This window comes from Silene latifolia, chromosome Y (assembly GCF_048544455.1).
Source record: "Silene latifolia isolate original U9 population chromosome Y, ASM4854445v1, whole genome shotgun sequence".
Lineage (NCBI taxonomy): Eukaryota > Viridiplantae > Streptophyta > Magnoliopsida > Caryophyllales > Caryophyllaceae > Silene > Silene latifolia.
The window spans coordinates 149951077-149958248 of NC_133538.1; the positions used below are offsets into that span (position 1 = coordinate 149951077).

The 7172-nt window shown below is 36.3% G+C and overlaps 1 long non-coding RNA gene across 1 annotated transcript; it reads right to left on the reverse strand.

The window, feature by feature from the left end:
* Nucleotides 1-1301: 1301 nt before the first annotated feature.
* Nucleotides 1302-3524, reverse strand: LOC141633776 (uncharacterized). Its single transcript, XR_012538545.1, has 3 exons — nucleotides 3384-3524; nucleotides 3178-3286; nucleotides 1302-1444 (listed from the first exon to the last, which is right to left on the reverse strand). It is a non-coding gene; the product is annotated as an uncharacterized LOC141633776 (long non-coding RNA).
* Nucleotides 3525-7172: the final 3648 nt, after the last annotated feature.

Consider the following 7172-nt stretch of genomic DNA (forward strand, 5'->3'; position numbering starts at 1 on the left):
GATGATTTCAGCCTCTTAGTGGATTATTTGATCGATTAGGTTATCAACCACAGTTATCACTTCTTGCATCGTAGAACTTGGGGAAAGATTTAGTGGCGTACTTTCCTTAGGTGTAGTGCTTGGATTGCGGAGGGATGCCACTACATTTTCTAGTTCTGAGACTTGTCTATTCACACTCCTTGCCCATGCAATGAAGTCAGTGATGGTAGGAGAAATGGTGGAGTAACTCCATTCACCTTCTAATGCTTGGATCTCATCTTCGGCCGGAGAAATGAGGTGTTGACAATATAAGGTAGATTCTTCATTTATAATCATCAGAACTCCAAGAGGATTCTAAGTATTGTTAGGCTTACCACCAGGAGGTATGGGTAAGCGACCATCTTCGATCATATCTTGAATGACATGCTTTAGCTTGTAACACTTTTCTGTATCGTGTCCCTTACCTCTATGATATTTGCAGTATGTTTTTTTGTCCCAGAACTTGGATTTCTTATCTGGATCAGGTGTAGGCCGTATGGGTTGGAGCTTACCTTATTTCATTAACCTCTTCAAAGCATTGGAGTACGTGTCACCAATGTTTGTGAACTTCCTTTGGGGGTTATTCTTCTTTGATGATTCAAGAAGGTTAACCTCATCAGTCTTTCTAGTAGAGCCGTAAGAGTGACTTGTTGAACCTTGATATCCACGACCCACCGTTTTGGACAAGAGTCTTATACGGATGTCATCTTCAATCCTTGTTCCTAGCACAATTAAGTCTTTGAAGGTCATAATGTTTTGGTATCTCAAGTGATTTGCATAAATGGGCCTTAACTTATCCACGAACTATTCCTCAAGGGTAGCTTCATCCAGACACGCGACGAGTTGTGTACTAGTCTTCCTCCACCTACTTAGGAAGTCGGTGAAGCCTTCTTTCTCATTTTGGGTAAGAACCTCTAAAGTGCGCATATTGACTTGTATTTCAGCATTATCCCCATATTGTTTAGCGAACTCGATTACGGCAGTGATACGTGCATTTTATATAGTCCTTTTTGGCCTTTTTATGCACGTATTTCTATACTATTATCATAGTTTTATTGTGACACCCTTAAATCTAGCCTTAAAATAATTACATAAATTCTACAGAAAAACTGGTAGGATATGTTTGTAAATGGTTCAACTAATCAAAAACCTGCAATTTCAAAAAAATTTCTTCCTAAACCATTCACAACCAATCCAACTCAAGAAGAGTGTCAAAAACCCTGCAAAAGCTGATAACTAATTTACATACATAACTAAAGACGCGGAAATTTAAGGATACAAACCAAAATGGAAAAGGGAGACATATGTCCCTTCAAATTATATACAAAACCAAAATAGAAAAGGTTTACTAAAAGAATAGCCAAACTAGGTCCAAGGTTCCTTATGCTCACTAGCTCGTCTGTGACCCCAACAAAGCATCGACAACCTGTCAATCGCATTTTATACAAACACGAAAGCCACAATTCAGTGGGGAGTAACTTCGAGTCCTCCCAGCCACGAATCGTCAAAATTAATGTAACATGTAATGTAACATGAAAACAATTTGATAAACCATTTACTTATCATGTATTCTAACAAAAGACCCCTAAACTGACCAAACTAAACTATCATGTGAATCATATAACAAATAGTAATCCAAACTTTATCAATCAGAACCGGCTTACATCTCACCTATTACGATTCATAAAATCACCATACAAGAAAGGGCAATATATCAAAGACAGGCATAAGTTCTTAGCACGGTCAATAGTCACTTTGTAACTCGAGTCTATACCACGAGGTAGGGAAGGTAATCGAACCAGTATCTTGGCTTAGCGGTTAATATTAATAAAACATGGCCAAGAGACAACACAACCCTAGCCTAAAATCTGCGCAGACCTAGACATGCGGATACACACCACCGCACCCAAGACTCACAACTTTTTTTAAAACAAAGTGAAGTGAGTACCCTAAGGAGTCCACCAAAGGGTTGGCTAGTACTTAAGCTGACCCCTTACTATCAAAATAAGTAACTGAGGTCATGCCCCAACTTGGATAACCATCCACTAGTCAGGAACACAAAGGCTATCAAGCAGTGAACATATACTCGTCAAAGACTATAAAGACCTATCTATGATGAAGGCTGAAGTACTCACCTAGGACCTAGTCCCAGCTAGTCCCAGCTTGAATACTTTAGCCCACACCACACAAGACTCACCACACAAGTCAAGTAAGACACCCACTTAACCATAAGAGGGCAAACAGTCCTACTTACCAATATAAATTCTAACATTCTATCATGTGAAAGGCTATATAATTGTCTATTCAGCATACAAATCCAACAGTGTCCTCAATAAGAATTCAATACTAACTTCCAATTCTAGAAATTTTAACAATATTAAAGGCTTTAGGGGAATCTAGGGCCATTACTACAAAATAAGAAGCTATTCAAATTCAACTAACTAAATAAGAAGCTATTTAAATTCAACTAACTACACATGTGAAATAGAGATATAGTAAATGGCCTAAAACAAGAAAAAGGCCGATTATCTAATTCAGTCAACCGAATTTTTACCCGCAACCCCAGCCCTGCGACGGGTACGGGTCAAATTGCGGCTGACCAATCACTCAATTAACTGACATCGCATCAGTCAAAGGGACTAAGGCTCAGTTTTCGGCACAATCAACAAAACATTACAATTTATCGCTATAAAATTCATTTTGTAAACTATCCTTACATGTGATAACTATTAATATAAGCATAGTTTTACCATTAACATAATTTTTATTACTTATATGATTCAATTCCTAAAGTGAACTCATACTAACTATGTCATTAATAACCCTTAAATGACAAATTTTGCATGGAAAACCGCGAAACAAGCAACGGACCGACCCGGGCCAACCGTGGGCTAGCCGTGGGCTCGCCACGGCCCGCGCGTCCGCCGCCCGTCCCCCTACACCACCATTTTTTCCATTTTTGTTTAGTAAAAGACCGTCTGAACATTAATTAATCGTTCCCAATTCAACTTTGATAATTTAAACTAACAAAAGGCACAAATTAAACATGCATGCAACAAATTTTACATGTGAAAACTACTATTCAAACAAAAATCACCAAACATACAAAAACAACAAAGATTGTGACGATAATTCGTCGAGTAACTCGAAATATGTTACCTTAAGCTAGAAAATGAGCAATTAGCACCTCAAAACCGAAACCCTAACAACAACTAGCCGCTATCCTCTACAATATACGAGTCCCCGAACTCGTCCTCCAATTCTTCACCTAAATAAACAATTAAAACACAATAATAAGTACCTAAAACCGAATTTCCGAAAATTCATCTTAAAACAACTTAATGAAAACTGAAATTAGAACATACTAAGTTGTAGATCTCGGCGAGGGGATTCCGGAAAGGTAAATTATGCAAAAATCCGATAAGAAACGAAGAAATTATGGCCAAAACAGCTTGAATTTTTGTTGAAATTTGTTTGGTTTTGGTTTTAGAGGATGAAGATGACTTAAGAACAAAAAAACAGAAAAAAGAAAGAAAAGGGGAAGGGGGTGCCGCGTAAGGGAGAAAGGAAAGGAGGAAAGGAAGGTGCGGGATTTTTAGTCGGGATTTTTACGAGTCGGTTTTGACTCGTTTCAATAATAATTAAAACCGTAGGTCAAACGCAAATTCCGTCAAGACCAAAGTTCTTAAACACGGGATTACAAGAAAATTGAATATTTATACTACCCATTTCCAAATTCGTTTACCCAATGTTCAAAAGAATTGTTATTTTCCCCCCGATACGCCCTTATTTCGAAATAAAAAGTTTTACACGGTTTAAACTATTTTTAAACATTTCAAAACTATCAAAATAAATACTTTTCTTCAAAATATAATAAAATTATATTTCTTTGAATTATTTTTACTTTAATTACTTTAAATATCAAATTTTATTTGATTAATAAATTATTTTCGAAATATATTAACGGTCCGAAATTACGGGGCGTTACAATCACCCCTCCTTTTAAAAAGTTTCGCCCTCGAAACTTAGAAGGAGAAATTATAGTTATTAGAAAATATAGGTATCTTTTCAATGAAACGGTGATACTCTTGTTGATCAGACAAGAACATCCATTTTCATATCAAGATATAAAAATATTTCTACACCAATAAATGAGAAAACCCATTATTGGGACGTTTCCAACAACGAGATTTAACATTCACTAATGTTAAAATAATTGAAAATCATAAAAGCATTTTCAAACTTTTAGTTTAAAATTCTATAGTAAGAATACTATCTTTACTAATTATGATTATACAAGGCTTAGTAACTCGGAAAAATAGTAAGAAAAGGAATCATTACACAAAACGAGAAATAGTATAGGTATCCAATTGAACACTAGGGTTGAAAGAGAGTGAGAAATCATTTTCAAATGTTATTGAAAGAGGTCAATTTGTAGATTTAACTCCAAATTAAGGAAAAATGAACCAAAAGTTTACTCAAACTATATAGAATCTATGTAAGATGGAAAACAACTCGGGGACGAGAAGTGCAAGTCGCGATAGGGAACTCACACCCAACAGAAGAGAAGGAATTAAACTCTTAAAGGTGGAATTTTTGGATGAAGTCAATAAAGATGTCAACGAACAAGACGCTTTACTCAAAAGGTCAAATGAGTTCCATAAAGGCGAACACAACGGAACAAGCCAGAATAGCAAGAATGACAATTGTCAGAGATCGGAATTAGGAAGATCGGCACATCGAGAAAGGTTCACTCAATTTTCCAACAATATTCCAATTCCAATAGAAAGATTCCTCAAAGGATTAAATATAAGGTCCAAATTTACAATAACATTCCAAAACAACATTCACAAGCCTAAGGTCAAGGCTTCCAACAAAGTTATATTCGTATTCAACTAGTGTCAACTATGGGTTCCTCAAATATTCTACAAAGTTTTCATTTCAAAACAAGGTAGTAACATACCAATCCCAAAATCCGAAACATCAATAGGATCTCACGTTCCTCTATCCTTTTATTTATTAAGGATTGCCAAAAGCGGAACTACACTCAACTACACTCAGCTACAACACCATCCCATCATCTCAAGTACTCAGTGCGACCCCAAGGTCTATAAAACTATAGGATTAACAAATTCTTCTCAAAACTAAGTCTCTCTCAACTCAATAACTCTTAAGAGCCAACTAATACCAAATCACATCACCAATCCATTCTGGTCATCAACATCCCCAAGGAGTATTCTTTCGAATTGATATCCTAAACTTACTTACCATCAAATTCTCAAGGAACAAGGTCATAATTGTAACAACACTTTATCACCTCAGAGTTCCTAAAACCATAAATTGAAATTATGTTCATTAGCCTATCAATTGGTGTCAACCATACCATTACCCATCCTAGTTATTAAAACAAGTGCTAAAACTTCCCAATAATGTTGCTTACTCTCACTCTCATACCATAGCTCAAGTAGTAATCAATATCACTCACATTTGACACACAAAATCCACCAATCCAACGTACTCACTTTATCAAGGATCTATATGTATAAGAACCATCAAGCATATCTCATCACACTACCTAAGTCTTTCCAATATCAAATCCTCTCAAAACCAGGAAAGGGTCAAACACAACAATCCCTTCAAAGGTCATGATGCCCAGCCAAGGCCAACATTTCTCAAAAGAAATAGTATTATGAAAAGGCGTTAAGGAAGGATAAGCAAGGAACAAATGACATGTTAGGGAATAAGGAGTCGAACTGTAAAGATAACGGTTGACAAAAATAAGAGGTATTCAAGTTAAGAAGGTATCTCGGGCAAGAAGAAGGTACGTAAACTTTGGCATAAAAACAAGGTTCAACGAACGTTAAAGAGAAGGAAAGGAGGATAGAAGCGGCACAATGAAAGGGTTACCGCTTACCAAACACTCATCAAAGCTTATGATCGATATGATAAGGTTACATCACTAAGGTATTCAACCAAGCCCCAAAAGTCTACCAAATTATAAGACTAACTAGGACTCCACAATGGTAGGTATTCCTCAACTCAATTGGTTCTAAGAGCCAAAATCAATTCACCACACAAATTCATTTGTTACCTCCCATGTCACAAAGTATCTCCTTTACAATTCTCGTCATTGAACTTTACTTACTATGTCATCCCTAAGTACCATGGCTTGGTTACTCCATCATCTCACAACTTAATACTTCTAGTCTCCGATACCATAAATTAGAATCGCATCTTTGAACTCACGAACTACATCGAACAACTTTCCACCAAAATTCCCAAATTCAGATATGATTAATAAGGTCAACAAGGGCTACTCTATACTAGATTTGGTCAACTCAAAAAGTTTAACAAACTAACTAATTCCAAAGTACGATACCAAATCATTAAGCAACGTCAATGTCCTATTGTATTCCTTTCAAGGCCTACAAGGATTAGGGCTAACTATCATTCCTTTAATTCTCCATAAAAAAAACATCGAGACTCTCAAATGAAGTAGCTCAGGTTCATTCCATCTTATGTGCTAAGGTAGTACCCTTGCACAATCATCTATAACCAACAAGCTCTCAATAGACATAAATCCAAAGGTGTTCCTCAACTCACTAGGCTCTCATATCATGCACAACTAACAAGTCTAACCAAAGGATCCCAAGTTATATTCTCCTATACCACTCAAACCTTAACCAATCAATTTCTCAACTCGTTCACACCCTCCAATGATACATTCTCTCAAAACCGGGTTCTCTTGAACAAGGGAACTATCCAAGGCGAGAGAAGAAGAATTTGAAAGACGAATAAACAACGAGATTGGAAGACTAAGGTAAGATTGCATTATCTACCTTTATTGGAGAGCCATCTTACAAAAGAGAAAATCAATTAGTACCTAACAATTAGCAATCACAAACAGACTACCACATAAATCCTAATTCTACCCATCCTACCCTTCTCTCCAGTTTATTATTTAGAGGTCAAGTAATTTTTAAGTGGGGTGCACAAACGTGCGTCGGGAGCAATAGGCTCTGATACCAACTGTGACACCCTTAAATCTAGCCTTAAAATAATTACATAAATTCTACAGAAAAACTGGTAGGATATGTTTGTAAATGGTTCAACTAATCAAAAACCTGCAATTTCAAAAAAATTTCTTCCTAAAC